This window comes from Microtus ochrogaster, chromosome 4 (genome assembly GCF_000317375.1).
Source record: "Microtus ochrogaster isolate Prairie Vole_2 chromosome 4, MicOch1.0, whole genome shotgun sequence".
Taxonomy (NCBI): domain Eukaryota; kingdom Metazoa; phylum Chordata; class Mammalia; order Rodentia; family Cricetidae; genus Microtus; species Microtus ochrogaster.
In genome coordinates, this window is record NC_022011.1 from 70,063,967 (window position 1) to 70,069,954 (window position 5,988).

The window sequence follows — 5,988 nt, forward strand, 5'->3', positions numbered from 1 at the left end:
ACATACACACACACACATACACACACACACATACACACACACACATACACACACACACGTTGCACAGATACACATGTAGGTAAAATACTCATACACATAAAATTAAACTAAGAAAATCTTTTTTAAAAGTATCTGGAAACAGCCGGAGGCAAAATAACAAATCAAGACCATCACCCAAACCACATTTTTGTTATGAACTTATTTTGTCAGAAAATTCATGGCTTTCAAATAATCTCTCCCATCAGGGGCACACAAATAGCGTGATCTGAGATTGTCATTTCCCAGTCACTCACTCTCCACACAGGCATGTCCTCAAACTACCAGACAGAAGCCTCTGTTCGATGGCTAGTACAGTTATTATCAGTACCTGTCTTTTCACTTAGAAGACGAATTCTGCCAATCAATTTAAGACTTCACCATATGGAATTAGCAAATTGACTGTCCTCTTACAGCCAGGGAACCAGGGAAATTACTACTTGGTTTCCTTTTATCAACCATGTGGTCAGTGACTAACTCGGCTGCTGGCCCCTTTCCTTCCTGCATGGAACTTCTATTCCTAGACACACGGGGTGGGGGGTGCTGTTGTATAGGACAGAAGGAGGCTGTGAGTAAAAGGTATAATTAAGCTTTCACCGTTCTTGCAAGCCCCCTAAAAAAGCTTCAACTCCCTTTTCCTTTGTCGCAGGGGTTAGTGAGAATCCACTCACACCAGTTTCACAGAAATACGAGTCACTTATGCAGAAGCTCAGAGATGAGGAGCATCTGCTGTACAAATACTACAGGGTTTCTAAACCTCACAGACTCCAGAGTTTATTTTTAAAACTGTAAGTAGTCTAAATTGTATCTTAAAAATTCTAGTTGACACTTTGTTAATCCTAAATAATGTAGCCACGTTGTGTAACTGAATCTGTGATGTGGATCCAAATGAAAACCTTTCCAGGCAAATAGCAATTGCTCCTAACGGGCATAAACCTCACGGGAAGCAGTTACACCATCTCCAAATCTTACTTACTTCTCTTGTAAGGATCCCTGACCATGTTTAAACAAAAATGTCTTCACCCTTCCGTACTTGGGAAACATAATATCTTGCATAAAAGTATTTCTAAACTGTTGTGTGCGTGCATGTATGTGTGTGCGTGTGTGCATGTATGTGTATTGCATGTTTTGGGTTTTGTTTTATTCGGTCTTATCTTGTTTTACTTGAGTCTCACTGGCTGCAAGCTTGACCAGTGGACTAGGCTGGCTGGATAGCAGGATTCGGAGATGCCCCTGCCTCTGCCTTCCCCAGCACTGGAATTACAGCCATGCCCTATCATGCCTAGCTTCTCTACATAGCTTCCTGGGATCAAACTCACATCCTCGTGCAAGAGCTACACTGTCTCCCCAGCTCCACAGCTCCTTCTCACGCCACTAAATACTTTTACTTGGAAGTGAGAAGAAATTCTCTTATGTTTATGTGTTAGCTCTTACATTGAGTCTAAGATAGCTTCATGGCCACTCCCCAGTTAGAGCTGCATATCACTCAAACCTAGAAAGACAAAACACACCACAGAGCTAGAACTGGATGCCTCTTGAGAAGAGAGGCCATGCACTAAAGGCCAGGAACGTACAAAAGACACAAATATTTGTCTTAGAGGAAGTAAGAAGAAAACCAAACAAACGGCTTCTCGCAAACTTCTGATGCCTCCACACTACTTCAGCATGAGGCCAACGGATGGTCCTCCTCTCTTTAGCAACTCCAAATGGGGACATAAAATTCCAGGAAATCGCAGGAACAAAAATAATCCTTCCTCCAGCCTCGCCTCCACATTCCTGTCCCCAGTCACTTCCCTAAAGGTTAAAATGAACAACTAAATAAAAGCTTTCAAATTTCAAAAACAAAAAAAGGATAAATATGAATATTTTCCCTGGGCTGATTCATCGGCTCAAACCTTAGTGCGCACTAAGGGAGTGAAATCACATCATGACGCATGCTGGACATCCAGCGTTGTCATGGCTCCCACACAAGCCACTGTGCTCACGAACAGAAGCACATGGGGCTCTCTGGCAAATGCAAGGGCTCATTAGAATAGGTTTCCTAAACTACATGTGCCAAACATACGTTTACTCTAAGTATTTCCTAGTCCCCAGCCGATGCGATGCAACTTGGCCAGCCAGGGTATTTTTTTTTCTGTGATACAATAGTTTTTGGCACATCTGAATATGGATTTTTATCCCATAATAATTAAAGTCAGGAAAATAGGAGTGTTCCCCCAGAGTCTTCCTATAGGCAGGGAAATGGGGGAACACGTGGAACACAGGGGAGGGGGAGAGGTAGACAGTAGGAGGTGGGGAAGTCCAGAAGCTCCTGGAAACCTATTTCCAGTAGAAAGGAGCCAGGAAATGGCAGTCAATGCCCTCCCTATGCAGCAGGCAAATAACAGTTGCTTCGCTGACATGATCACATTTAACCGCCATGACCTCTTCATGGTGGTAGTTGGTGGTACTATCAATATTTTTCCAATGGTGAAACAAATCTAAATAGTAGTGTCATAGTATAATATAAGAGCCTGGGATATTATTGATTCTCCCATCCCAGTGGGCTCAGAACCAGAGATAGAGCTCCAGGGGCTCCACCCACACAAGCCTCTGTGTGTCACGCCTGAGAGCCCTGGTTCCAGGTATTGGAAAACAGAAACACACAACAGGAAGCAAGAAGCCACCAAATGCCACAGGGGCACATGGCTTTACCCTCTAGACTACAGATGCTCGCGGGCATTGTCGCCTCTGCCTTCTTAGGACGCCTCTAGTCCAATGTGCACATTCAAAGCCTGGACCTCACATTCTCTAACTCAGAACCCCTACTTTGGAGTCCAGGGCTGAAGCCCAGCAGCATCTCGGCATGAGCTGGCACTGATTCTGATGCCTCCTCCAGCTTTCACTACTTCCCCAAGCAAACCACCGCCTTTAGTTAGTATGGAAATCCACACAGGAAAGGTGGGAAAACCCCCATTCTTCTCTAACGATTCCAAACTCACTGTCAAAGTACTAGCACCAATAAAATCCAAAAGATCCTACTGAGAAATTCTTGATCGTGAAAATGGACTGAAGTCTCATTTCCTATACAGAAACAGCATGAGGTTTATTACTAGTAGGAAATAAATGTGAAATTCCAATAAAAGTGCAAAATATGACATATTTTTATGCTTATGGTTCACTTGAGGATCACTGCTCCAACAGAACTATCTGGTCATGAATTTTTGTAATAGACTCTGAAATTCAAAGGACATATAATTATAATAACCCTTCTTAATATGAGGTGTTCATATATTTAAATGAGGTACATTTTATACACAATAATTTAAAATATATATATATATATATTATTTTAATGACAGTTCCTAAAGGTGGTAAGAAAGTGAAATAGGCACATTATACCCTGGGGTGAAGGAAATATTGTAAATTAGGACAACCCTTATGGAAAGTAATTTGGCAATGTGTGCCAAGCCATAAAAACATCCATATTCTGACTTATTAAAACCACTGCTTTTAAGATGAGGACTTAAATTCCCCAAATGAAAAGTTATGTGCACAAAAATGTCTACCATAGGCCTCAAATGGGAGACACAGGATGTCTAGCAATCTGAGAAGGGCCACACTAATAAAACACCACATGACCATTTAAAATAAGAGCGGAGGCTAGCTTAAGAGTTGCACACAAGAGAAAGACGATCGTAAGCACATATAAGCAAAGTGCAGAAGGGAAGGGAAACCATGAGTGCGGGAGCAAGGGGAAGAGAGCAGCATTTCTCCTGCTTTTCGTTCCTCTCACCTTTCCTCTGGGGGGGCGGGGCTAGCAGTGGCTGAAATAAAACAAGGGTTCCAGAAGCATTGACTAGTCTCAAGTCTGAGTTTAGGCACACTCACAAGTGTGTGCGTGTGTGCATATGTGTGCGTGTGTGCATGTATGTATATGTGCATGTGTGTGCATATATGTGTGTGTTGTATGTGTGTGTGAAAGCTCATGGGAGAAGAGGGACTAGAGAAAAAGGAAAAGATCAAGGGAGCCATTTCTAGAAAGTTGGAACTTGCTTTAAAATGAGAGACAAGATACCCTTATCTCCCCTTAAACACACACACACATCACAGAACAGAAGCACAGCCCACGGCATCTTGGGAAATAGCTAGACGCCTAACCCACGATGCAAAGGAGAGACCAATAAATAAATCACAAAAACAACCAAAACATTCTCCCTTGCCCTCCCAGCCAGTTTTTTTTTTTTTGCTTTTTTTTTTTCTTCTTCCCAAAAATAACCTTAATCACAGGATCTAGCAAGCAACCTAACATTTGTTTGGCTGAATTTCAAGCAGATGACTCTAACTTCAAGCTGACTACTATTAATCACGGCTGATCTTTCAAACCATTTGGGTTGACGCCTGTGACACTGACACAGGGCACATTTGTGACACATTCTTACAAAGCCCACGCCATGCATTCCTGCCTAGCAACCTGATTGGCTCTGGGCTGTGCACCCAAAGCTGGGAACCAGCTACTCTGCTGACCCATGGACACCAGCTTCCTCCTCTCTGCGGGGAAGTTCCCCAAGACACTGTTTATTCTGGTCCCAATCCTCTAAATGCTCCTGTTAAGACAGACTAAACTAGCAGGTGGCAATGGTGTACGCCTTTAATCCCAGCACTTGGGAGGCAGAGGCAGGCGGATCTCTGTGAGTTCGAGACCAGCCTGGTCTACAGAGTGAGTTCTAGGACAGCCAGGGCTACACAGAGAAACCCTGTCTCGAAACCAAACAGATGAAAACAAGCAGAATCTGGCTTTCCCCTCAGCTCTAAGGCAGCCACAAATGACTGGGGAAAGGTGAGGAAATGAAGTCCATGTGCAATCTCAGGCAAAGTTCAGAATGTTATAAACCAGCGAGGCAATCTTTCTGTCGCAAACTGGTCTCAAGCGCTTCCATGGCACTAACTAAAAGGCAGTGCATTGAGAAATAATTACCAGAAAATGTCCATGGCTCTGTAAGAAAGAACTGTCAAGTTACCGTTCACAGATGTTTAATCTGAAACGCTCGCCATAACGTCCTTTGTGGGTATCTTAAAAATGGACACACCAAAGTCACAGAAAACCCTATCATGAAGTCATGCTAACTTCAGCTACTGCCCACTGAAACTATATCAAATTACTCAACCGCATTTTTGCCACAGGACGTCTTAATCTCTGGCCGTTACTCACACAATTTTTAACTACCACACAATCTCGGTCCTTAGGAAGACAACTATCACTGGATGGCAGATGCAGCAAAGATCTAGATTTCTTGTTTTATTTCTAGAAGACTTCAGAACTGGGATCCCAGTGGTTTACAGGAAGATAAAATGACTTTTGAAAGTTGAATAAAACCTTAAACATCATTTTCTTCTCTCTTTTTAAAAATAATTTATTTAACTTTATTTTATATGCATTGGTGTGAAGGTATCAGATCCCCTGGAACTGAAATTACAGACAGTTACGAGCTGCTATCATGTGAGTACTGGGAACTGAACTCAGGTCCTCTGGAAGAACAACCAGTGCTCTTAACAACTAAGCCATCTCTCCAGCCCTCATCTTCTTCTCATTTTATGGGATAATTTCAGAGACATATTTTCTAGGTATAAGAAGCTCATCAAGTTGACTCAAGGGATTGTGCTATGAAAATCACTCCATGTTGTTGGGGCATTCCTAAAGTGACAGAACAGAAATTAATGCTTCCTAATTCAATACAAAGTTTCATTACGTGAAGGTTCACTAGTGGACATGAGGGAAAACCAGTTGTGGGAGGCATGGGCCAAAACACTGACAAACAAGCCAAGCGTGGTGGCACACACGTTTAATCCCTGCACCTGGGAGGAGAGGCAGTCAGATCTCTGTGAGTTCTAGACTAGTCTGGCCTACAAGATGAGGGAAGAAAAGAAGGAAGGAAGGAGAGAGGGAAGGAGGGAGGGAGGGAGGGAGGGAGG

General features: G+C 43.0%; 1 protein-coding gene across 2 annotated transcripts in view; it reads right to left on the reverse strand.

The window, feature by feature from the left end:
- Acvr1 (activin A receptor type 1) overlaps positions 1–5,988 on the reverse strand; it is a 120,324-nt gene that overhangs the window by 2,634 nt on the left and 111,702 nt on the right. The window lies entirely within an intron of this gene.